Genomic DNA, 26,293 nt, shown 5'->3' with positions numbered 1-26,293 from the left:
AGAGGGGTGATTTGAACTTTTATACTGTTTTAATTTTTTTATATTTTATTATTATTTTTTTTTTTACTTTTCACTGCCTTTAATGGGAGGATAGAAGCTGAGATCACTTGTGCTACACATCACTGCAGCCCTGCTATGTGTAGCAAAAATGCCCATCTCCTGCAGACCACGAGTTGTTAATCAGTGACCCATGGTCATGTGACAATGGCACCGATGGGTGAGATTTATGACGCGCTTCTGGCTCGTACATATTAAATGCCGCTGTCCGAACTTGACAGCAGCATTTAACATGGAAACAGCCGTGGGTGGATCACGATTCCACCTGCGGCCAAAAGGGTCACATGTCGGCTAATGAAATCAGCTGACATATGCCAGAAATGTCGCGGGCTCATCGCTGAAGCCCCCATCAAATGTAGGCAGTAGACCTTTTACGTACCTATACGTCCAAGGTCATAAAGGGGTTTTAAAGAGTAACTGTTGTTTTAATTTGTATTCATAAATGAGTAGTACACATGAAAATAGACAACTTTATAATATATCTTATCAGAGAAATGTGCTCCTTTCTTCTCCTGAATTGATACACTCAATTCATGGGTAAAATCTGTATTCGATGAAGACATACTTTTCCATTACTGAGATATAAGATGGCAGTTGTGCTTTTAAATTTCTATGGAGAGGGGAGGAGCAGCTAGAGGCATAAACAGACATTATGGCTATGTGCGCACGTTGCGGATTTTCAGTGGATTTTTCCGCTCAGAAACGCTGCAGATCCGCATTGTGATGTACAGTACAATGTAAATCAATGTGAAAAAAAATGGTGCGGAAAAATCCGCGCGGAAGCGCTGGTGATTTAAAAGAAGTGCATGTCACAACTTTTGTGCGGATCTGCAGCGTTTCTGCACCCCTCCATTATAGAAATCCGCAGTGGTAAATAACGTAGAAAATCCGCATCAATCTGCATAAAATCCGCATAAAATCCGCGGCAAATCTGCACCTGCGGATTCAGCCAGGAGGATTTTGTGCAGAAAACGCTGCACCTCATTCCGCAACGTGTGCACATAGCCTATGATGCAAGTTCTCTTGAAGCAACAGTTACAGTTCTCCATAGAACTCTATGAGCACAAACTGTCAATCCCTATCTCCGTAATGGCAATATACCGGTATCTGTATTGACTGAAGACCTATTTTTCCTGTGATTTGAGAATTTTGAGAATGAATGATCAGTTCAAGAGGAGAAATAATCTGATTGCTCTAATAAGATACCATATATTGCAAGGTTTTCACTTGTACTAATGATTTATGTAGAAAACAAATTAAACAAGGGTTACTTTCTAGGTGTGGTTTTAAACCTTAGAAAGGCAGCACAGGACTGTTGTGCAGTTTCCATTTTTTTCTCTAGCATATGCTCTTTATAGATGTGTTGGCTGGTAAGCTATGTATAATCCCAGCAGTTTTGATCCCAGGGCTGATAAATATTTTATTGACATGCAGCTTCTTGTTTCTCATCTTTTATTTTGTGATAGAAGAATTTCGCTTTGCTTCGTCTCAAATGGTTTCCTTGTTATATTTCTCATAGTCCAGGCTGAAAAATAATCAGAAAAACAATATGAACTAAAATCAAAATGCTTTATTTTCCTATCCTGATATGATTTTGGGTTGATCTCAATTATTTAAAGGGGTTGTCCGGTCCAAATCGATAAGTCACAAGTGTGACTGCAGACTTCTGAATCCACCAGTGCAGTTTCCGCGCTCTGCAGGAACTCGCCGGTTTCAGACCTGGGAGTGGAAGGTGTGGATGAGTTATACATACTCCCAGCCAGTGGGTGCGCCCTTGCTCTCCATACACATGTATGGAGCAAGACCTTCCCCTCTAGGCGGCAACACCCACTGACCGGCTGCGTCACTAGACCCTTGCTCAATACAATTGTATGCAGTCACACAGAGTGAAGGCGGACTTATCGATTTGGACCGGACAACCCCATTAAAGGTAAATGGATTTTCTGTTTTAGGAGACAATGTTTGGCTACCTAGACTTCTGCTGTATATGTGGTCATCATTATTATTGTCAATATTAATGCACATCTGATAATTGGTCAATTAATTGTAGCAAAACAGTTGCCCTCCATGGTCTGTGTCACCGTGAAATTACAGTGGTTTCATCTCTTATAGAGACAGGGTGGTAAAAAGTGACAACCACAAAGCACCATTACTTCCAAAAAGCAGATTTGAAGACGAGCTCCTAGCATGAAATAGCTCTGCCTAGGAGATGTCTAATGCCATATCCTGTCATTATTTGTATGTAAAGAAAATGTTGGGTGCATAGACAATCTGCTGTTTCACACTTTATGGTCTGTGAACATTTGTATTTCTGTCACTTTTTTCTTAATCTAGGATTTGATATAAATTATTTTTTCCCTAGTGCAGTGAACGAGGTGGCGTTGCATGACATAGTAGCAGTCTCCACAAAGAAATACCGTAACCCCTGCTAGAGGAGGTCTGTCACCCTGCCAACAATTATCTTGCTGTGCACTGATGAGGGGCAAGAATCCAGGAACATTTGTCTGCAGATGGAAGTCTTTTCCTTTCTGATATTGAATTATAGGGTAGTCATCTTTAGTAGATGGCATTAGAGAGCCAGTTAATTCTACAATCCCAATTCCAAAAAAGTCGGGACACTGTGTAAAATGTAAAGAAAACAAGAATGCAATGATTTGGAAAACTCTTATAGCCATTTTTATTCACAACAGAACATAGAGCACATATCACATGTGGAAAGTTAGATATTTTTCAATTTCATTGCAAGAAATTCACTCATATAGAAGAAGTTGATGGCAGCAGCATCTCTTCAAAAAGATGGGACAGGGTTAACAAAAGACTGAAAAAGTAGGTGGTACTAATGATAAAACAGCTGGAGGGTCAATTTTAAACTAAGTCTTAAGACTCTGTATAAAGAAAGCATGTTGGGGAGGCAGAGTCTCTCAGAAGCAAAGATGGTCAGAGGTTCACCAATCTGTGAACAATTGTGTTTAAAAATTCTTGAACAATTTTTGAAAAATGTTCCTCAATGTAGAACTGCAAAGACTTTGAATATCTCACAGTACACAGTAAATAATATATTATGTCATCAAAAGATTGCGTAAGGACAAAGCTGATGGTCAACATTGGATGTTCGTGATCGTTGGACCCTCAGGTGGCACTTCATTAAAACAGGCATGATTCAGTCATGTAAATCACTACATAAACTCTGAAACGCTTCCAGAAATCATTGTCTGTTAACTCTGTTCACCGTGCAATCCACAAATGCAAGTTATTGTTGTCTTTATGTCTTTATTTACAGAAGAGGTTATATATCAACATAATCCAGAAATGTTTGTCTTCTCTGGGTAAAAAAGCTAATTTAAAATGGTCTAAGGCAAAATGGAAAACTGTTCTGTGGACAGATGAATCAAAATGTAAAGTTCTGTATGAAAACCTTGGATACGGTGTCCTTTAGACTCAAGAAGAGAAGTACCATCCAGCTTGTTAGGGCATAGTTCAAAAGTCTGCAGCTCTAATTGGATGGGGTTTGCATTAGTGCCCATGGCATGAGCAGCTTACACATCTTCAAAGGCACTATCAATGCTGGTTGCATAGAGGTTATGGCTGCCATATGGACAACATCTATTTCTTGGAGGACCTTGCATATTTCAGCAAGACAACGCTAAATCACATACTGAATCAATCACAACAGCATGGCTTTACAGAAGATGAGTTGTGGTGATGAACTGGCCTTCTGCAGTCCAAAACCTTTCACCAATAAAAAACATTTATAGCATCATTATGAATCAAAAAAACAAGCAAAGAAGACAAGACATCAGACAAGAATGTGACGAAGATCCTCTCCAAAACTATAGCAATTGTACACAGAGCTGTGGAGTTGGTAAGCCAAACTACAGACTCTGACCCCGACTCCTCAATTTCCCTGACTTCCGACTCCAACTCTGACTCCACAACTTCGGCTCCGACTCCACAGCACTGCCTCACCACTGAGCATGTGCATAAAATGCAGCACCGATCCATCTCAACTAAAAACTGAGATCCTCGATCAGGAACAGAACAGACATTTATAGGACATTTTATTAACTTTCCCAAATTCTTATGAAAACATTTACAGCACATCCTGCACTGAATTACTGATCCCAATTTATTATATATTTTAGAAGTCAGATTCATTCCATTTTATACCGACTCCAACTGAGACTCTACCAAAAAGGACACTGACTGTTATGGCTGGCAATCAGGCAACACAGCGTGCAGTAATCAGCGCACATACAGAGATCTGGCAATAACCAAAAACAATAGGACGAGCTCTGAGACGTGGAATCTCTGTAGACTGCAGTACCTGATCTATCCTCACACAACTATAAGCAGCAGTGGATTGCGCCTAACAACTACCTATGCAACTCGGCACTGCCTGAGGAGCTGACTAGCCTGAAGATAGAAATACAAGCCTGACTTACCTCAGAGAAATACCCCAAAGGAATAGGCAGCCCCCCACATATAATGACTGTTAGCAAGATGAAAAGACAAACGTAGGAATGAAATAGATTCAGCAAAGTGAGGCCCGATATTCTAGACAGAGCGAGGATAGCAAAGAGAACTATGCAGTCTACAAAAACCCTAAAACGAAAACCACGCAAAGGGGCAAAAAGACCCACCGTGCCGAACTAACAGCACGGCGGTGCACCCCTCTGCTTCTCAGAGCTTCCAGCAAAAGACAATAGCAAGCTGGACAGAAAAAAACAGAAAACAAACTAGAAGCACTTATCTAGCAGAGCAGCAGGCCCAAGGAAAGATGCAGTAGCTCAGATCCAACACTGGAACATTGACAAGGAGCAAGGAAGACAGACTCAGGTGGAGCTAAATAGCAAGGCAGCCAACGAGCTCACCAAAACACCTGAGGGAGGAAGCCCAGAGACTGCAATACCACTTGTGACCACAGAAGTGAACTCAGCCACAGAATTCACAACAGTACCCCCCCCTTGAGGAGGGGTCACCGAACCCTCACCAGAACCCCCAGGCCGACCAGGATGAGCCACATGAAAGGCACGAACAAGATCTGGGGCATGGACATCAGAGGCAAAAACCCAGGAATTATCTTCCTGAGCATAACCCTTCCATTTGACCAGATACTGGAATTTCCGTCTAGAGACACGAGAATCCAAAATCTTCTCCACAATATAGTCCAATTCCCCCTCCACCAAAACAGGGGCAGGAGGCTCCACAGATGGAACCATAGGTGCCACGTATCTCCTCAACAACGACCTATGGAATACATTATGTATGGAAAAGGAGTCTGGGAGGGTCAGACGAAAAGACACCGGATTGAGAATCTCAGAAATCCTATACGGACCAATAAAACGAGGTTTAAATTTAGGAGAGGAAACCTTCATAGGAATATGACGAGAAGATAACCAAACCAAATCCCCAACACGAAGTCGGGGTCCCACACGGCGTCTGCGATTAGCGAAAAGCTGAGCCTTCTCCTGGGACAAGGTCAAATTGTCCACTACCTGAGTCCAGATCTGCTGCAACCTGTCCACCACAGAATCCACACCAGGACAGTCCGAAGACTCAACCTGTCCTGAAGAGAAACGAGGATGGAACCCAGAATTGCAGAAAAATGGAGAGACCAAGGTAGCCGAGCTGGCCCGATTATTAAGGGCGAACTCAGCCAACGGCAAAAATGACACCCAATCATCCTGGTCAGCGGAAACAAAACATCTCAGATATGTTTCCAAGGTCTGATTGGTTCGTTCGGTCTGGCCATTAGTCTGAGGATGGAAGGCCGAGGAGAAAGATAGGTCAATGCCCATCCTACCACAAAAGGCTCGCCAGAACCTCGAGACAAACTGGGAACCTCTGTCAGAAACAATATTCTCAGGAATGCCATGTAAACGAACCACATGCTGGAAGAACAAAGGCACCAAATCAGAGGAGGAAGGCAATTTAACCAAGGGCACCAGATGGACCATTTTAGAAAAGCGATCACAGACCACCCAAATGACCGACATCTTTTGAGAAACGGGAAGGTCAGAAATGAAATCCATCGAAATATGTGTCCAAGGCCTCTTCGGGACCGGCAAGGGCAAAAGCAACCCACTGGCACGTGAACAGCAGGGCTTAGCCCTAGCACAAATTCCACAGGCCTGCACAAAAGCACGCACATCCCGTGACAGAGATGGCCACCAGAAGGATCTAGCAACCAACTCCCTGGTACCAAAGATTCCTGGATGACCGGCCAGCACCGAACAATGAAGTTCAGAGATAACTTTACTAGTCCACCTATCAGGGACGAACAGTTTCTCGGCCGGACAACGATCAGGTTTATTAGCCTGAAATTTCTGCAACACTCTCCGCAAATCAGGGGAGATGGCAGACACAATGACTCCTTCCTTGACGATACTCGCCGGCTCAGATAACCCCGGAGAGTCGGGCACAAAACTCCTAGACAGAGCATCCGCCTTCACATTTTTAGAGCCCGGAAGGTATGAAATCACAAAATCAAAACGAGCAAAAAATAACGACCAACGGGCCTGTCTAGGATTCAAGCGCTTGGCAGACTCGAGATAAGTCAAGTTCTTATGATCAGTCAATACCACCACGCGATGCTTAGCACCCTCAAGCCAATGACGCCACTCCTCGAATGCCCACTTCATGGCCAGCAACTCTCGGTTGCCCACATCATAATTACGCTCAGCAGCAGAAAATTTCCTGGAAAAGAAAGCACATGGTTTGAACACTGAGCAACCAGAACCTCTCTGTGACAAAACCGCCCCTGCACCAATCTCAGAAGCATCAACCTCGACCTGGAACGGAAGAGAAACATCAGGTTGACACAACACAGGGGCACAGCAAAAACGACGCTTCAACTCCTGAAAAGCTTCCACGGCAGCAAAAGACCAATTAACCAAATCAGCACCCTTCTTGGTCAAATCGGTCAATGGTCTGGCAATGCTAGAAAAATTACAGATGAAGCGACGATAAAAATTAGCAAAGCCCAGGAATTTCTGCAGACTTTTTAGAGATGTCGGCTGAGTCCAATCCTGGATGGCCTGAACCTTAACCGGATCCATCTCGATAGTAGAAGGGGAAAAGATGAACCCCAAAAATGAAACTTTCTGCACACCGAAGAGACACTTTGATCCCTTCACGAACAAGGAATTAGCACGCAGTACCTGGAAAACCATTCTGACTTGCTTCACATGAGACTCCCAATCATCTGAGAAGATCAAAATGTCATCCAAGTAAACAATCAAGAATTTATCCAGATACTCACGGAAAATGTCATGCATAAAAGACTGAAAAACAGATGGAGCATTGGCAAGTCCGAACGGCATCACCAGATACTCAAAATGACCCTCGGGCGTATTAAATGCCGTTTTCCATTCATCTCCCTGCCTGATTCTCACCAGATTATACGCACCACGAAGATCAATCTTAGTAAACCAACTAGCCCCCTTAATCCGAGCAAACAAGTCAGAAATCAATGGCAAGGGATACTGAAACTTAACAGTGATCTTATTAAGAAGGCGGTAATCAATACACGGTCTTAGCGAACCATCCTTCTTGGCTACAAAAAAGAACCCTGCTCCCAATGGTGACGACGATGGGCGAATATGTCCCTTCTCCAGGGACTCCTTCACATAACTGCGCATAGCGGTGTGTTCAGGTACGGACAAATTAAATAAACGACCCTTAGGGAATTTACTACCAGGAATCAAATCGATAGCACAATCACAATTCCTATGCGGAGGTAGGGCATCAGACTTGGACTCTTCAAATACATCCTGAAAGTCCGACAAGAACTCTGGGATGTCAGAAGGAATGGATGACGAAATAGACAAAAATGGAACATCACCATGTACTCCCTGACAACCCCAGCTGGTTACCGACATAGAGTTCCAATCCAATACTGGATTATGGGTTTGTAGCCATGGCAACCCCAACACGACCACATCATGCAAATTATGCAGTACCAGAAAGCGAATAACTTCCTGATGTGCAGGAGCCATGCACATGGTCAGCTGGGCCCAGTACTGAGGCTTATTCTTGGCCAAAGGTGTAGCATCAATTCCTCTCAACGGAATAGGACACCGCAAAGGCTCCAAGAAAAATCCACAACGTTTAGCATAATCCAAATCCATCAGATTCAGGACAGCGCCTGAATCCACAAACGCCATGACAGAATACGATGACAAAGAGCACATTAAGGTAATGGACAAAAGGAATTTGGACTGTACAGTACCAATAACGGCAGAGCTATCGAACCGCCTAGTGCGTTTAGGACAATTAGAAATAGCATGAGTAGAATCACCACAATAGAAACACAGTCTGTTCAGACGTCTGTGTTCTTGCCGTTCTACTTTAGTCATAGTCCTGTCGCACTGCATAGGCTCAGGTTTACTCTCAGGCAGTACCGCCAGATGGTGCACAGATTTACGCTCGCGCAAGCGACGACCGATCTGAATGGCCAAGGACATAGACTCATTCAAACCAGCAGGCATAGGAAATCCCACCATTACATCCTTAAGAGCTTCAGAGAGACCCTTTCTGAACAAAGCCGCTAGTGCAGATTCATTCCACAGAGTGAGTACTGACCATTTCCTAAATTTCTGACAATATACTTGTACATCATCCTGACCCTGGCATAAAGCCAGCAGATTTTTCTCGGCCTGATCCACTGAATTAGGCTCATCGTAAAGCAATCCGAGCGCCAGGAAAAATGCATCAACATTACTCAATGCAGAATCTCCTGGTGCAAGAGAAAACGCCCAGTCCTGTGGGTCGCCGCGCAAAAAAGAAATAATAATCAAAACCTGTTGAATAGGATTACCAGAAGAATGAGGTTTCAAGGCCAAAAATAGCTTACAATTATTTCTGAAGCTCAGGTACTTAGTTCTGTCACCAAAAAACAAATCAGGAATCGGAATTCTTGGTTCTAGCATCGATTTCTGATCAATAGTATCTTGAATCTTTTGTACATTTACAACGAGATTATCCATTGAGGAGCACAGAGCCTGAATATCCATGTCCACAGCTGTGTCCTGAAGCACTCTAATGTCTAGGGGAAAAAAAAGACTGAAGACAGAGCTAAGAAAAAAAAAATGATGTCAGGATTTCTTTTTTCCCTCTATTGGGAATCATTGGTGTGGCTCCTTGTACTGTTATGGCTGGCAATCAGGCAACACAGCGTGCAGTAATCAGCGCACATACAGAGATCTGGCAATAACCAAAAACAATAGGACGAGCTCTGAGACGTGGAATCTCTGTAGACTGCAGTACCTGATCTATCCTCACACAACTATAAGCAGCAGTGGATTGCGCCTAACAACTACCTATGCAACTCGGCACTGCCTGAGGAGCTGACTAGCCTGAAGATAGAAATACAAGCCTGACTTACCTCAGAGAAATACCCCAAAGGAATAGGCAGCCCCCCACATATAATGACTGTTAGCAAGATGAAAAGACAAACGTAGGAATGAAATAGATTCAGCAAAGTGAGGCCCGATATTCTAGACAGAGCGAGGATAGCAAAGAGAACTATGCAGTCTACAAAAACCCTAAAACGAAAACCACGCAAAGGGGCAAAAAGACCCACCGTGCCGAACTAACAGCACGGCGGTGCACCCCTCTGCTTCTCAGAGCTTCCAGCAAAAGACAATAGCAAGCTGGACAGAAAAAAACAGAAAACAAACTAGAAGCACTTATCTAGCAGAGCAGCAGGCCCAAGGAAAGATGCAGTAGCTCAGATCCAACACTGGAACATTGACAAGGAGCAAGGAAGACAGACTCAGGTGGAGCTAAATAGCAAGGCAGCCAACGAGCTCACCAAAACACCTGAGGGAGGAAGCCCAGAGACTGCAATACCACTTGTGACCACAGAAGTGAACTCAGCCACAGAATTCACAACAACTGACCCCGACTCCGACTCCAACTCCACTGCCCTGATACATGTATAGGTTGTTTTAATCTTCCACCATTTTCAGTCTTAGTCAGTACGGTGAATGGTTCATCTATAAGCTGAAAACTTGTCCTGACCATGTGCAGCTCTCATAAGAACATGGCTTGTAATGGCTGGTTTTAGATCTAGCGGAGTTCACACCATTATTGGTGAACAATCTGGCATTCCAACAATACAGTTCGGCAGATCTGGATCTGTCTGATATCCATATTCTGCATGCCGAGACCGCCATCACATATTGTTGAAAGTGAATGCATTTCATATGATTTACTTTCTTATTTGTTCCATATATTAAGCTATAGGCTTTAAATTTAGCTGTTTGGCATTCCTAAATTTAAAGGAAAGCAGAAAATCTCAGTAACTAAAAAGCTGATGTATATTTGCTCTATACAGATATGTTTCCTTTGTGTGTACAAGTAATGGGCCTTATGACTATATATACTTTATTTAAGCCAACTGATAGTTCATATGATACAGATAGCCTAGCTAAACATTATGCATTTGTGTCATGCTACAGATCTGTACAATGATTTCTACACTATTTGTACATGTTTTGCACGCTAGTCGAAATGATGATACGGAATTGGCAGCGCTTTGGACACAGCACATGTCCGCTCTGTCCAAAGTGCTGCCGGCTATTGAACGCAGGTGAATCTACATGTGTTTACTGAACCATGCGGAATCACCGTGTCCAATACAGTGTACGGGTGACATTTATGTTGAGGCTCGTGTCTCCGCAAGATAAATAGACATGCTGCGGTCTGGAAAGACGCACCGCATGTCCGTCTCCGCAGGGGTCTCTGAACACATAAAGGGCATGGGATTTCTTGAAATCCCATCCACTATGCTGTAACATCTGGGCGCTGCCGGTTGGATGCTGCGCAAGTGCGCAGCGTCCAAGCCACAGCGCTTAATGATCGTTTGCACCTACTTTTAGATGCACCTTATTCATTAGGAAGGCATTTTTGGCATAAGTTACTACACTAAAGTGCCGTACATTTTGATGAATTCATCAGATGGTCTTAGTCACTCTCCGTCTTGCCCATGCTCTTCAGGGCATGTGGCTGGGACTGGTTTAAAAACACCAAAAGTCGCAACATTTCTGATAAACTTCGAGTTCCTCCAACATTTTGTTACTTTTCAAAGTGTTGACGTTAGAACACTGAGGAAAAGACTTGGATGGATCTGGGCCTAAATGTCGCCTCTACTTGTGTAGTTAATGCACGTAATAATGTGGATGTTTGCGCCTGACCTATGGCTGTATGTACACTCACATAGAAAACCTTCACTCAATCTGCCTTTTAGTATCATGCAAGAAACTGAATGTGAAAAGATAAATAGATGCCTGATTAAGAAATAATATTAACAGCAAAAGCGCAGCCGTTCAGATCTCTGCGCATTTCTGACAGTTCATCCTGGGCTTTTAGAGGAGGCTTGAAGGTGAAGTTAATTGCTCCTTATCAAAACCAAGATCTGTCATGTGTTGTACTTTTTTCTTTTTAGACTTTTTCAGCTTGTATATTCCCTTTGACAGAATGGGGTTGAAGGCAGTTATTCGCTATATATTATCATAAATGTTTAATTTACTGTAAATACCAGTTATGTTCATTGAACAAGGTTATCACGTTTGTATATATAAAGGGAATAAAATAGCAGCACTTACTCTGGTAGAGATTGATCTGGTAGTATACATGGCATTTAAAATGCTCCATGTATAGATGCCCCTTCCCCCCTTCTCCCGGGACAATAGAGTGTGTGTTTGGGGGGTGAACTTCAATCATAAGAGGTAATCTGTAGAAACGGAAGCTGTGACCTCAGTAATCCTATTCCTAATAAATTTCTTTACAACCCTCTCCTTACTAATAAGGATCAAATAAATAGTTTCAGACTACTTACAGATGACCTGTAGTGTATAAACGTGGGATGAATGCACATAAGAGGAGTAGAGCAATAAAAAATGGTTCCATAGGTGAATAATATATTGCACGTACCCTTGTAATTGGTCACCTGCCCATGTAATGCAAGAATATTTGTGTTGTTTCTCAGGTCCTGTTCACAAAATATTCTTGCCTTATGTTTTTTGTGTACTTTGGGAAAGCCCCCAGAAAAGCACTTGCTGGGTACCAGCATAATAAAGGGATTTTGTCTGTGAAAAAAATAGATGGTACTCACCCTCCCTAGTTCCAGTGCTGCATCTCCCTCACTGATCCAGTAATTAATTGCCAGCAGCAAAGTCACATCAACTACGCATCAGCTAATCACTCAACTCAGTGGCTGTGTCCGTGTGGAAGGCACAAACCGCTGAGCTGTTGACAGAATGTCATTTTGCAACCAGTACACCATCACCAGGTGTTATGAACAGGTAATTCAGAACCACAATAGACATTGAAGTTCAGAGCACACAAAGTGACCTGACAATTACCAAAACACATAGGACGAGCTCTGAGACGTGGGAACTCTGCTGACCGCAATCCCTAATCCTATCCAACCACACTAGAGGTAGCCGTGGAGCGCTCCTGACCAGACCTATGCGCCTCGAGCACAGCCTGAGAAACTAGCTAGCCCTGAAGATAGAAAAATAAGCCTATCTTGCCTCAGAGAGATACCCCAAAGGAAAAGGCAGCCCCCCACATATAATGACTGTGAGTTGAGATGAAAATACAAACGCAGAGATGAAATAGATTTAGCAAAGTGAGGCCCGACTTACTGAACAGACCGAGGATAGGAAAGATTGCTTTGCGGTCAACACAAAACCCTACAAACAACCACGCAGAGGGGGCAAAAAGACCCTCCGCACCGAACAACGGTACGGAGGTGCTCCCTCTGCGTCCCAGAGCTTCCAGCAAGCAAGAAAAACCAATAATGCAAGCTGGACAGAAAAAATAGCAAACAAAAATAACACAAGCAAAACTAAGCTTATGCAGAGCAGACAGGCCACAGGAACGATCCAGGAGGAAGCAAGACCAATACTAGAACATTGACTGGAGGCCAGGAGCAAAGCACTAGGTGGAGTTAAATAGAGCAGCACCTATCGACTTAACCTCGTCACCTGAGGAAGGAAACTCAGAAGCCGCAGTACCACTCACATCCACCAACGGAAGCTCATAGACGAATCAGCCGAAGTACCACTTGTGACCACAGGAGGGAGCTCTGCCACAGAATTCACAACACCAGGGCAGCTGTTGAAATGCAACATTGGACATGGGGAGGAGGATTACAGGCTCTGTCTATTATTTTTATTACAGACATGCCGATGCCATGCGGATGAGAAATGGAAAACCTGTTTAAGAGAAGATGCAGAGCACCTGTTCTTTACCCATCAATGAATCATGCAGCTCGTGGGTGTTGTTGGATGGAACTGCTGCTTAAAGCTTTTGGAAAGAGGTGATGCATTGAAGTGCACCATCTCTTCTAAGTGTATTGAGGTCTATATGTCACTGTTGCTACCTTAAGCTGTTGACTGCATCAGACTGTCTGTATACTGCTGCACAAAAGCCCTATGAGTGCTATATACCGTAACTGTCCTTGCATGGCTAATTACATCTCTGAAGCTCGAATGGAGTGCCTATCCAGATAAATCTTACTTTAAAGGGGATATCCGGGACTTAGCGAAAAACAAAAAATGTGCCTAAGCACATTTTTTTTGCTACCTACGTGCCTGTTGTGTCCAGCACCATTTTTTCCCAGAACAGAGCAGTCACAGACCACTCCTGCCGGCAATTCAGCTGTCTTTAATGATGTCATGTCTACAGAGCGGTGGCTTCTTTACTGCCCTTCTCTATTTACAGGGCGGGACTTCCGACAACATTCTGATTAACAGTCAGCTCCATCAGTTAGACAGCAGGAATCCGGCTGTCAATAAGAATGACGTCGGAAGTGCCGGCCTGTCAACAGAGCAGAGATGAATAGAAGCTGCCGCTCTGTAAACATGATGTCAGCAAAGGCAGCTGTATCGCCGGCAGGAGCAGTCTGTGTCGGGGAGGAACGGCGCCGGGTACAACAGGCATGAAGGTGGCAACTGTTTGCCCGGTAGTGCTTGGGCATTGTTTTTTACAATGTCCCGGATATCACCTTTAAGCTTTCCTGGTGGAACCTCAGTGATTTGCTGATAGTTATATTCAGTCGCTGTATATCTATGTACTGTATATACATACTGGAGCTGTTTCCTGGTTCTTGGAGGAGGAATGTTATTGCAGTAAGTGTATCACACTGTATTCCTTTGTGGCAGCCTCCGATGGAAGACGCTAGAGGTTATGCTACCAGACAGTGGTGAACAAAACTGGTAAAATCCTACAGTGCATTGATTTAAAGGGTAATTATCTGATCAAACCAGAATATCTGTAAGATGACTTCAGCATGTTTATTAGGTCAGAGCCCAAATTGTACCCCTTACTGCTTCCACCACATTCCATTCCTGCACAGCATGCAGCAGCCATGGTACAATGTGTATGTAGTTTTGGGTTAGGCATGATTTTTTTTGTCGCCTGTACTAGAGCTTGTGTGGTGCCTGCAGTTTGCTCTCCGCCTGCCTATTTTCATTGCCCAGGTCTCTGTTTTTCCTGAGATTCTCTGATTGACTCCTAGATGTTGCCACTTTAATTAATATTGAGTTAGCAAACTGCATAGTGCGGCAATGTTTGTAAAGGAATGTGCTTGTATATTCTAGAAGTAGGATATAAAATAAATACTTTTAAGTATGGAGACTCTCCGAGTCGAAAAGCGCTTATTAAAATTTTTAATATTAAAAGCTATGGAGCACCCTGCTGCTAGCCGGCGAGCGCTCAGCGTCCACTTAAATTGGAAAGAACATTTGTACCAGTCTGCAGCACATTTCAAGTAGGCTTTTTCATTTTAGGAAGTTATTGAATATATTCCTATTAATCTTAAAATTGAATGAACATTATTATAGTGTATATATTAGATTTAATTGACTTTGCGGGGACTCACCTATTCAGAGTGGTTGTATATAGGTCATGGGAAGAATGACTGCAGTGTAATCTCCCGGCTTCGTAGCTAAAGGCTGCCCTACATGGATCATACGCTACAAGCAAAAAAATGACTGGTACTTTTCATGAGGAGTACTGGAAAATGGATTATATATAGGTATAGCAAGGAATTTAACCGAGTGTGCCAATATATGGTGACAAAAAATATGTTTGGCTGCAGCATACCATATCTGTATTGTGTCAGACATTACTAAATATATGTTTGGTATTGTTAATATGATAGGTGCGTTTTAAAACCTAAAGTAGACTGCATCTATATGGGGTTAAAGCTTTCCAGTGTGACAGACACAAACATACCCTTTCGCGTTTTGTTCATAGCCATTATTGCTTTCTACCTCTCCACGTATGATAGTCACATTAGAAATAATCTTTAGCCATCATCTCTTGTAGCCGCTTACCGACGTAGTTACCGTGACTGGAGCATTAATGAATCCACCCATGTTGTCTTTTGATTGCTGCCCCCTGCTAGCTTCCAGAAATTTTCGGATTCTGAATGAAAGTATCTTATGGTTTATAGTTTCTGCAAGCGCTAAAATGATTTATCGTTTAATTATGCGTCCCTGGTAACTACATTTTCAGAAATGTACCCTAGAATGGAAGATTTAAGTTGTGTTAAGTGCTTAATTTTCAGCAGCTTTTCTACCTTTTTCTTCCTAAATGAACAAGCCCTTGGTGATTAGGATGCTTCATAATTAACATGGTGTAATTAATAGCTCTGGCTGTTTTAATGAGAATTTCACTTCCCACAATTATGACTGTATTGGGATCTGGCACAAATCCAGCTTTATACTCATTTTTGATAGTTCTTGAAATTCAGTCGATTAGAAAAAGTCAGATTTTATGAGAAAGGAATGTTGGTAAAGGTGAAAATGACTTGTAACAAAGAATGCCGCAAATCAAGAATATTGGTTTTGCCTATATTTTGTGATTGATTAGTAGTCACCGTCAAACTATATTGAACATCCAACCACAATTGATCTACCCACAATAAGTATGTCATGAGGGGTGTACATAGAAATCATGGGGCCCAATAGCAGAAATTCTAATTGACCCATAGTCCTCCATACAGTATACTGCACTCCCCATATATCTCCATACTGTATACTGCACTCCCCATAGTCCTCATACAGTATACTGCACTCCCCATATATCTCCATACTGAATACTGCACTCCCCATAGTCCTCCATACAGTATACTGCACTCCCCATATATCTCCATACTGTATACTGCACTCCCCATAGTCCTCATACAGTATACTGCACTCCCCATATATCTCCATATTGAATACTGCACTCCCCATAGTCCTCCATACAGTATACTGCACTCCCCATAGTTCTCCATACAGTATACTGATCTTCCCCTAATCCTCCATACAGTATACTGCACTCCCCATAGTCCTCCATACAGTATTCTGCACTCCCCATAGTCCTCCATACAGTATACTGCACTCCCCATAGTCCTCCATACAGTATACTGCACTCCCCATATATCTCCATACTGAATACTGCACTCCCCATAGTCCTCCATACAGAATACTGCACTCCCCTTAGTCCTCCATACAGTATTCTGCACTCCACATAGTCCTCCATACAGTATACTGCACTCCCCACAGATCTCCATACTGTATACTGCACTCCCCATAGTCCTCCATGCAGTATACTGCTCTTCCCATAGTCCTCCATACAGTATACTGCACTCCCCCATAGTCCTCCATACAGTATATTATTATTATTTATTTATATAGCACCATTGATTCCATGGTGCTGTACATGAGAAGGGGTTACATACAAATTACAGATATCACTTACAGTAAGCAAACTAACAATGACAGACTGATACAGAGGGGCGAGGACCCTGCCCTTGCGGGCTTATATTCTACAGGATTATGGGGAAGGAGACAGTAGGTCGAGGGTTGCAGGAGTGTTGGTGAGGCTGTAGCTCCGGTTGTGGTGAGGAGAGGCGGTGGGGTCAGTGCAGGCTGTAAGCTTTCCTGAAGAGGTGGGTTTTCAGGTTTCATCTGAAGTATCCGAATGTGGTTGATAGTCCTCCTACAATATACTGCAGTATACTGCTCTCCCTATAGTCCTCCATACAGTATACTGCTCTCCCTATAGTCCTCCATGCTGTATTCTGCTCTCCCTATAGTCCTCCATACAGTATACTGCTCTCCTCATAGTCCTCCATACAGTATACTACTCCCCCATAGTCCTCCATGCTGTATTCTGCACTCCCCATAGTCCTCCATACAGTATACTGCTCCCCCATAGTCTTCCATGCAGTATACTGCGCTCCCCATAGTAGTCCTCCATACAGTATACTGCCACCACAATTTAAAAAAAATATATACTAAACTCTCCTCGTTCAGCCGCTGCTCTGGTCTCTGCAGTGAGCTCTCTGAAGTGCCACTGGATGTCATCCATGGCATTGGTGAGTAACACATATTCACACCACAGAGCAGGGATGTCAAACTCAAATAGACAGTGGGCCAAAATTAAAAACATGGTCAAATTTGTGAGTTAACCTTCATGATTTATTGAAAAAAAAAATGTCTACAATTGTGGAAGTTTTTCTATCTCCTCAAATACAACAATAAACTTTTTCATATGGAAACAAATTTAAGTTTTGCTTAAACATTGAACCTGGAACAAGCAAAGCTTAATACTATAACCACATTAGAAATCAAATATCACAGAAAAGACACATCTGGGGCATTCATTTCTTAAATAAAAGAAAAAAAAAATCTCTATTCCCCGAGTTAAAACCCCTATCTGACCTCGGACGGAATAGTACGTCCGAGGTCAGATCCCCTGCTTTGATGCAGGGCTCCGCGCTGAGCCCGCATCAAAGCCGGGACATGTCAGCTGTTTTGAACAGCTGACATGTGCCCGTAATAGGCGCAGGCAGAATCGCGATCTGCCCGCACCTATTAACTAGTTAAATGCCGCTGTCAAATGCAGACAGCGGCATTTAACTACCGCTTCCGGCCGGGCGGCCGGAAATGACGTCATCGCCGACCCCCGTCACATGATCGGGGGTCGGCGATGTGTCAGGATGGTAACCATAGAGGTCCTAGAGACCTCTATGGTTACTGATGACCGGTGGCTGTGAGCGCCACCCTGTGGTCGGCGCTCACAGCACACCTCCATTTCTGCTACATAGCAGCGATCAGCAGATCGCTGCTATGTAGCAGAGCCGATCGTGCTGTGCCTGCTTCTAGCCTCCCATGGAGGCTATTGAAGCATGGCAAAAGTAAAAAAAAAAAAGTAAAAAAAAAATGTGAAAAAAATAAAAAAAATATAAAAGTTTAAATCACCCCCCTTTCGCCCCAATCAAAATAAATCAATAAAAAAAAAAAATCAAATCTACACATATTTGGTATCGCCCCGCTCAGAATCGCCCGATCTATCAATTAAAAAAAAGCATTAACCTGATCGCTAAACGGCGTAGCAAGAAAAAAAATTGAAAACGCCAGAATTACGTTTTTTAGGTCGCCGCGACATTGCATTAAAATGCAATAACGGGCGATCAAAAGAACGTATCTGCACCAAAATGCTATCATTAAAAACGCTAGCTCGGCACGCAAAAAATAAGCCCTCAACCGACCCCAGATCAAGAAAAATGGAGACGCTACGAGTATCGGAAAATGGCGCAATTTTTTTTTGTTTGTTTTAGCAAAGTTTGGAATTTTTTTTCACCACTTAGATAAAAAATAACCTAGTCATGTTAGGTGTCTATGAACTCGTACTGACCTGGAGAATCATAATGTCAGGTCAGTTTTAGCATTTAGTGAACCTAGCAAAAAGGCCAAACAAAAAACAAGTGTGGGATTGCACTTTTTTTGCAATTTCACCGCACTTGGAATTTTTTTCCTGTTTTCTAGTACACGACATGCTAAAACCAATGATGTCGTTCAAAAGTACAACTCGTCCCGCAAAAAATAAGCCCTCACATGGCCAAATTGACGGAAAAATAAAAAAGTTATGGCTCTGGGAAGGAGGGGAGTGAAAAACGAACACGGAAAAACGAAAAATCCCAAGGTCATGAAGGGGTTAAATTTCAAGGGTAACCTGGTTTCCATAGGCTAATAATACTAATATTAATAATAACTTTAATGGATATCCAACCATTCAGGTCTATGCCTTGGAGTAGCAAGGAAAAGTGAGTAAAGAAAGCATTCATATAATATATAATAATGACAAAATGGAGACATTCCAGTAAACGTGATGAAGACATGTAAAGGAATAACAGTGATCGCAATAGAAAAAAGGGGAGGGACGAAATGTGTCGGGAGAATCTTCCTAGGATAGGGAGGACCCCAATACTACCAAAGTTAGGGCTGTGAGGATGGTAGATAGCAGTATACAGGGTGATGCAAAGGGTGTGACGACTCTCAAATGGAAGGAAATATAGGGAAATAGAGAATATTACAAATGCATAAACAACCCTGAAACCATAATATTCGCAGAGTCAAGATGGTCACATCAGATGAACACAAAGGGTAAGATAGTACACAGGGAAAGGATAAAGTACAAAAAAAGGAAATGGAGAGCACATGGCCAAATAGAGCAATAAAATAAATCATGGCATCAGGGCAGCGGCTTAATAGCATCCCCGTGCCCACCTTGTGGTGGAGAAAGAGTGTAGTCGGCGCTATGCACAATGAGATGTATGCGAGAGCACCGGGGGAATGCGCGCTGATGTAGGGAGAAGAGGAGGGAACTTCCAGCTCAGGTAAATGCTGGTCAGGAGGTGCCACAGAGCTAGGAACCTGTCTCATAAAAAAAGCCATAAACCTGCAGATATAGGATTAATCTGCAGGTGTCATGGTTTGGACAGGGCTAATGCCCTGCCCTCTGAGGGTTAATTGTTGTGGCCTCCTTTTGGATCTGGGAGGGATATTTATACCCATGCTGGACTAGGATTTTCTGTCAGTTATACTTTTGTTTTGTCTGAGTGCCTGAGCCCTGGTGTGCGTGTGCATACTGTGGTGTTTGTTTGCTCTCTGTGCTTGATCTGGTCTGTTTGATACTCTCGGCTTCTCTGCTTTGTGTTTCTCTTCATTCACTTACTCGGCTTTCTGACCTCCAGCTTCCACCTGACTATCCTTCTGTCTCACCCTCCAGTACATCGCTTGACCCCTGGTTATTGATCTCGGCACATTTTACAACTCTCCGGCGCCGTTTGCCTCCTTTGCACCCAGGCGTCTGGCTCTGCCCCTGGCCACTCCCCCTCTGTCACATGGTTCAGGTCCTGCTTGCTACCCAGTGAGTTCTCCACCATTCTGCTCAGGCTCACTTACTGCGACGAGTAGCCTCCCGGCAGTAGTTACACTCGGGAGCCTTGACATTATAAATGACCATACAGTCTCTTCCAGGTGGTGAGGTGCGAGTTTATTATTGATCCGGTACGGGCTCTTATGGAGCAGGTTAATGAGCTCTCCCAACTTATGCAGAAGCTGTCCATGGAACAGCAAGCCCTAATTCACTCGCACCAACAGATGCAGAGAGATGCGGTGGGCACTCTACAGGGTCCTGTTCCGTTGGGGACTCGGGATGGGGGCCCTACTGATGTATCCCTAGTGGACACCGAACCACCGGTAAAGTTACCTGGCAATTTTTCCATGAATAAAAAGTTGTTTAGGGTTTTTAAAGAGGGATGCAAGTTGTTTTTTGAGTTACGTCCCTGGGCTTCTAGTAATGAAAGGCAGAGGGTGGGGATCGTTATGTCCTTGTTAAGGGGGGCTCCACAGTTATGGGCTTTTTCTCTCCCTCTGCTTCTGAACATATGTCAGTGAACCTATTCTTTGAGCCTTTGGGGCACATTTATGACGAGCCTGATAGTGCGTCTGACAGAGGATAAAGTGATGAGTGTGACACAGGGGAGACACTCAGCCGAATAGTTCTGCTCAGAGTTTAGAATCTGGGCCGCTGAAATATCCTGAAAAGAAACTGCACTGAGGGGGTTGTCCTGCATGGGTCTTTCCGACGGTTTACAGGATGCTCTGGCATTACATCCTCCCCCGATACCCTGGATGACGCCATGACGCAGGCGATCCGCATGGATCAGAGACTCGGTGCCAGTGAAGTGATGTGGCTGGAGTCTCCATTATACTCCAACCTGTGTTACACTGCGTCCGTCTCTGAGCCCATGGAGGTTGGGGCTATCTCGATAATGGAAAGAGAGAGAAGACACCACAGAGACAACCAACTATACTTTTGCTGTGGAGCCTCTGGGCATTGGAAAAAGGACTGTCCCTCTTGTCCTTGTTCTGCTAAGCCGTCGGGAAACGCCTAAGTCTGGGTAACGATCAAGGATGTTACCCAGACTACCAGGTACATTTTTCCTCACTTGCTAAAATTTTGCTTCAGGTGGAATTGGAACTTGTTGACGATCCTATCATGACCACCGCCTTTGTTTACTGTGGTTCTACCTTTAACCTGATCGATGCCTGGGTGGTGTCTCTTAATAAGATAGGGACAGTCAGGCTTAAGGATCCTGTTAAAATTGTGGCTATTGACTTATCTCCTCTCACCCAGGATCGAATTTGTTTCATGTATGAAGCTTTCTCTCTGAAAGTGGGTTCTACTCATGTGGAAAAATTAAGTTGTTTTGTTATAGATAATTTTCCTGCTGGACTGGTACTAGGAATGCCTTGGCTTCAACGCCATAATCCTATCATTGATTGGGTGACGGGGGAGATCAATCAGTGGGGATTTAGGGATAACAGTATATGTTGTAACCTGGTACCTCTTGTCACCCCTGTGAAATCTGTATCTGTGTCGCCTGACGGTCTGGAGGGTATTCCAGAATACCTGAAGGACTTTGAAGACGTGTTTTCCAAAAGCGAGGCTGAGGTGCTTCCACCACATAGACCTTTCGATTGTGCCATTGATTTAGTCCCGGGAGCCAAGTTACCCAAGGCTCGCCTGTTTAATTTGTCCGGGTCTGAGCATCAAGCCATGAAGGAGTACATAGCAGAGAGTCTCCGCAAGGGACATATTCGGCCTTCTGTTTCACCTGTGGCAGCGGGGTTCATTTATCTTAAAAAAAAAAAAAAAAAAGATGGTGTTTGCCGCCATGCCTCGACTTTTTGGAACTGAGAAAGATTACAGTAAAAAACACGTACCCTCTTCCTTTGATTCCCAATTTATGTAACCAATTCACAGGGGCCAAATGGTTCTCTAAGCTCGATTTACAAGGGGCTTATAAACTTATAAGGGTCCAGGAAGGGGATGAATGGAAATCAGCGTTCCTGATAACTGAGGGGCTGTTTGAAAACTTAGTAATGCCCTTTGGTTTCACTAACGCTCCTGCCGTTTTTCAAAATGTCGTTAATGTTGTTTTCTCTGACCTAATTGGGCGTTATGTGGTCATCTACCTGGATGACATTTTAGTGTACTCAGTGGACAGTCTGCGTATGGTTCTTAGGAGACTCGGGAGAATCATTTATGTGCTAAACTGGAAAAATGTTCATTTTTTGTGCAAGAACTGTTTTTTTCTGGGTTGAATTGTCAGGGGAGGAATTCCGGATGGATCCTAAAAAGGTCCAGGCCATTATGGATTTGGTGAAGCCTCATGGCTTGAAGGGGTTGCAGCGATTTTTGGGCTTTGCTAACTTCTATAGGAAATTCACTAAGGGGTTTTCACAGGTGGTAACGCCTTTGACTGACCTCACCCTCAATGGGGCTGATGTGACACATTGGTCCGTGGCTGCAAAAAATTATTTTATGACACTAAAAAAATGTTTTACTTCAGCTCCTGTGTTGGTGCAACCCAATCCGTCAAGATCCTTTATTGTGGAGGTTGACGCTTCTGAGGTGGGGGTGAAGTGCAGTTTTGCCTCAGGGTCTTTCCAAACTCACTAATCTGAAGCCGTGCGCCGCCTTTTCTAAAAAAAATTCTCTCCGGCCGAGAGAAATTATGATGTCAGCAATAGGGAATTGTTGACGGTTAAGTTGGCTTTTGGAGAATGGAGGCATTTCCTGGAGGGTGCCATCCACCCCATTACAGTTATCAGTGATCAAAAAAATTTGACCTATATTGAGTGTGCCAAGAGATTGACCCCCAAACATGCTCGGTGGGCGCTTTTTTTTTCTTGATTTCAATTTACCATCACATTCTGCCCAGGATCTAAAAATATTAAGGCTGATGCTTTATCTCGAAACTGATTCTGTGTCCCCTCCAGAACCTCCCTTCTCCATTCTTCAGCCAGGAGTAGTGGTGGCTGAAATCAAATCCAATTTGCAGAGAGATTTTTTGAGGCCCAAACCCGGGCTCCTGGTAGTAAACCTCCAGGTAAATTGTTTGTACCGAGATGGTTCCGTCTCAGACTCCTGCAGGAGTTTCACGATTCTGTGTTAAGTGCCCATCCTGGGATTGCTGCTACCCGGGGGCTGTTGCTAGAGTTTTCTGGTGGACCTCTATGTTATCAGATGTTGAAAAGTTTGTGACTGCATGTGGGGTGTGTTCCCGTTTCAAGAGTTCTCATACCCGGCTGGCTGGGGAATTGATGCCTTTGCCAATTCCGGATAGGCCATGGAAACATTTGTCCATGGACTTTATCACAAATCTCCCTCCTTCCAGGGGCTACTCAGTGATATAGGTGTTGGTGGATAGGTTCTCCAAACAAGCCCACTTTGTACCTTTACCCGCATTACCGTCTGCTGAAACCTTGGCCTGCTTATTTATACAGCATGTTGTTCGGTTGCCCGGAGTGCCTGTGAATGTGGTGTCGGACAGAGGTGTGCAGTTTGTGGCCAGGTTTTGGAGGGCTTTTTGTATGAAGCTGGGAATTACACTGTCTTTCTCCTCTGCCTATTACCCAGAGTCTAATGGACAGACTGAACGCACGAACCAATCCTTGGAGCAAATTTTGAGATGCCTGGCTTCTTCCAGGCAGGAGGACTGGTGTGAGGTATTGCTCATGGCAGAATTTGCATTCAACTCTCGTGTGAGTCAATCCACTGGAAAGTCTCCCTTTCAGGTCAAGTAAGGGTTTGACCCACATTTTGGGGAATTTTCCCGTATGGATTCAGGTTGTCCTGGAACCAAATGCATGATACAGCGTTTGAGAACTCTTTGTTGGGAGGTTCAGACGAACATCTCTAAAGCCCAGAAAAGGTACAAACGATTTGCAGACAGGTAGGGGCCAGGTCCGGCGTTTGTAGTAGGGGACAAGGTGTGGTTATCCACCCGTAATACCAAGCTTAAGATACCCTCTATGAAGCTGGGCCCCAAGTTTATTGGTCCATACAAAATTGTGGAGGTAGTCAATCCGGTGGCCTACAGACTATAGCTGCCCACCTCCTTTAAAATATCTTATGTCTTTCACAGGTTCCTGTTAAAGCCAGTGGGGATGGTTAGGGAAGATTCCTCGTCCGATACTCTGTCAGTATTGGTAGAGGGACAGCTGGAGTACGAGGTGGGGAGCTTCATTGACTCCTGGTGGGTGCGCTGGAAGCTCCAGTATCTGATACATTGGAAAGGGTATTCTCTTGAGGATCGAACATGGGTCCCAGCCAGTTCGGTGCACGCTGATCGTCTGGTGCGGGACTTCCATGTCAAATATCCAGAGAAGACTGGGGGTCCAGTGGCCCCCCGTTAAGGGGAGGTACTGTCATGGTTTGGACAGGGTTAATTACCTGCCATCTCAGGGATAATTGTTGTGGCCTCCTTTTGGATCTGGGAGGGATATTTATACCCACGCTGGACTAGGATTCTCTGTCAGTTATACTGTCTTTTTGTCTTTGTGCCTGACCCCTGGTGTGCATGTGGATGCTGTGTTGTTTGTTTGCTCTCCATGCTTGATCTGGCCTGTTTGATCCTCTCAGCTTCTCTGCTTTGTGTTTCTATTCATTCTCTTAAGGCCCCTTCACATTTAGCGACGCTGCAGCGATACCGACAACGATTCGGATCGCTGCAGCGTCGCTGTTTGGTCGCTGGAGAGCTGTCACACAGACCGCTCTCCAGCGACCAACGATGCCGGTAACCAGGGTAAACATCGGGTAACTAAGCGCAGGGCCGCGCTTAGTAACCCGATGTTTACCCTGGTTACCATGCTAAAAGTAAAAAAAACCAAACAGTACATACTTACCTACAGCCGTATGTCCTCCAGCGCTGCGCTCTGCTTCTCTGCTCTCCTCCTGTACTGTCTGGGAGCCGGAAAGCAGAGCGGTGACGTCACCGCTCTGCTTTCCGGCTCACAGCCAGTACAGGAGGAGAGCAGAGCACAGCGCTGGAGGACAGACAGCGGTAGGTAAGTATGTATTGTTTGTTTTTTTTTACTTTTAGCATGGTAACCAGGGTAAACATCGGGTTACTAAGCGCGGCCCTGCGCTTAGTTACCCGATGTTTACCCTGGTTACCAGTGAAGACATCGCTGGATCGGTGTCACACACGCCGATCCAGCGATGTCAGCAGGAGTCCAGCGACGAAATAAAGTTCTGGACTTTATTCAGCGACCAACGATCTCCCAGCAGGGGCCTGATCGTTGGTCGCTGTCACACATAACGATTTCATTAACGATATCGTTGCTACGTCACAAATAGCAACGATATCGTTAACAATATCGTTATGTGTGAAGGTACCTTTACTCTGCTTTCTGACCTCCAGCTTCCACCTGTCTCACCCTCCAGTACCTCGCTTGTCCCCTGGTTATTGACCTCGGCACATTTGAGTACTCTCCAGTGCCGTTCGCCACCTTAGCCCCCCAGCGTCTGGCTACGCCCCTGGCCACTCCCCCTATGTCACATGGTTCAGGTCCTGCTTGCTACCCGGTGAGTTCTCTGCCATTCTGCTTTGGGCTCCCTTACTGCGGCGACTAGCCTCCCGGCAGTAGTTACATCCGGGAGCCTTGACAGCAGGTTAATAGCATTCTGAACTTGCTTGGTGCCGGCACTTAGACACCCGCTTTCGGGAGGAAATTAACTTTATTCCTGTTGACAACATTTGGATCTCAGTCAGGGGGTGGCGCTGGCACGGACTCACCCGACAATGACTGATGGCAGGATCAGCTTTAAGGCCGGCTGTCAGTCAGTGCTAGGGGTGCGGCTACACAGAGCGGTGACTGAACCAGCACCACCCCATGACTGAAACCCGAACGTTGCAGGTAGGAATAAACTTAATTTCTGACCAGATCTTGGATCTAACTGCTGGCACCAGGCAGGTTCAGAACTCTATTAACCTGCAGATAAACCCCACATCTACAGGTTAATAGTGTTTTGTCACATGACAAGTTCCTTTTAAGGTTGTTTTTTTTTTTAATTTTCAGAAAGTTTAATCTGA

The 26,293-nt window shown here is 44.2% G+C and overlaps 1 protein-coding gene across 5 annotated transcripts in view; it reads left to right on the top strand.

Moving 5' to 3' along the window:
- Positions 1-26,293, top strand: part of DTWD2 (DTW domain containing 2) — a 326,367-nt gene that overhangs the window by 153,305 nt on the left and 146,769 nt on the right. The gene's annotated exons all lie outside the window — the stretch shown is intronic.

The sequence above is a fragment of the Ranitomeya imitator genome, chromosome 1 (genome assembly GCF_032444005.1).
Source record: "Ranitomeya imitator isolate aRanImi1 chromosome 1, aRanImi1.pri, whole genome shotgun sequence".
Taxonomy (NCBI): Eukaryota; Metazoa; Chordata; class Amphibia; order Anura; family Dendrobatidae; genus Ranitomeya; species Ranitomeya imitator.
This window is presented reverse-complemented; position numbering and strand designations above follow the sequence as displayed.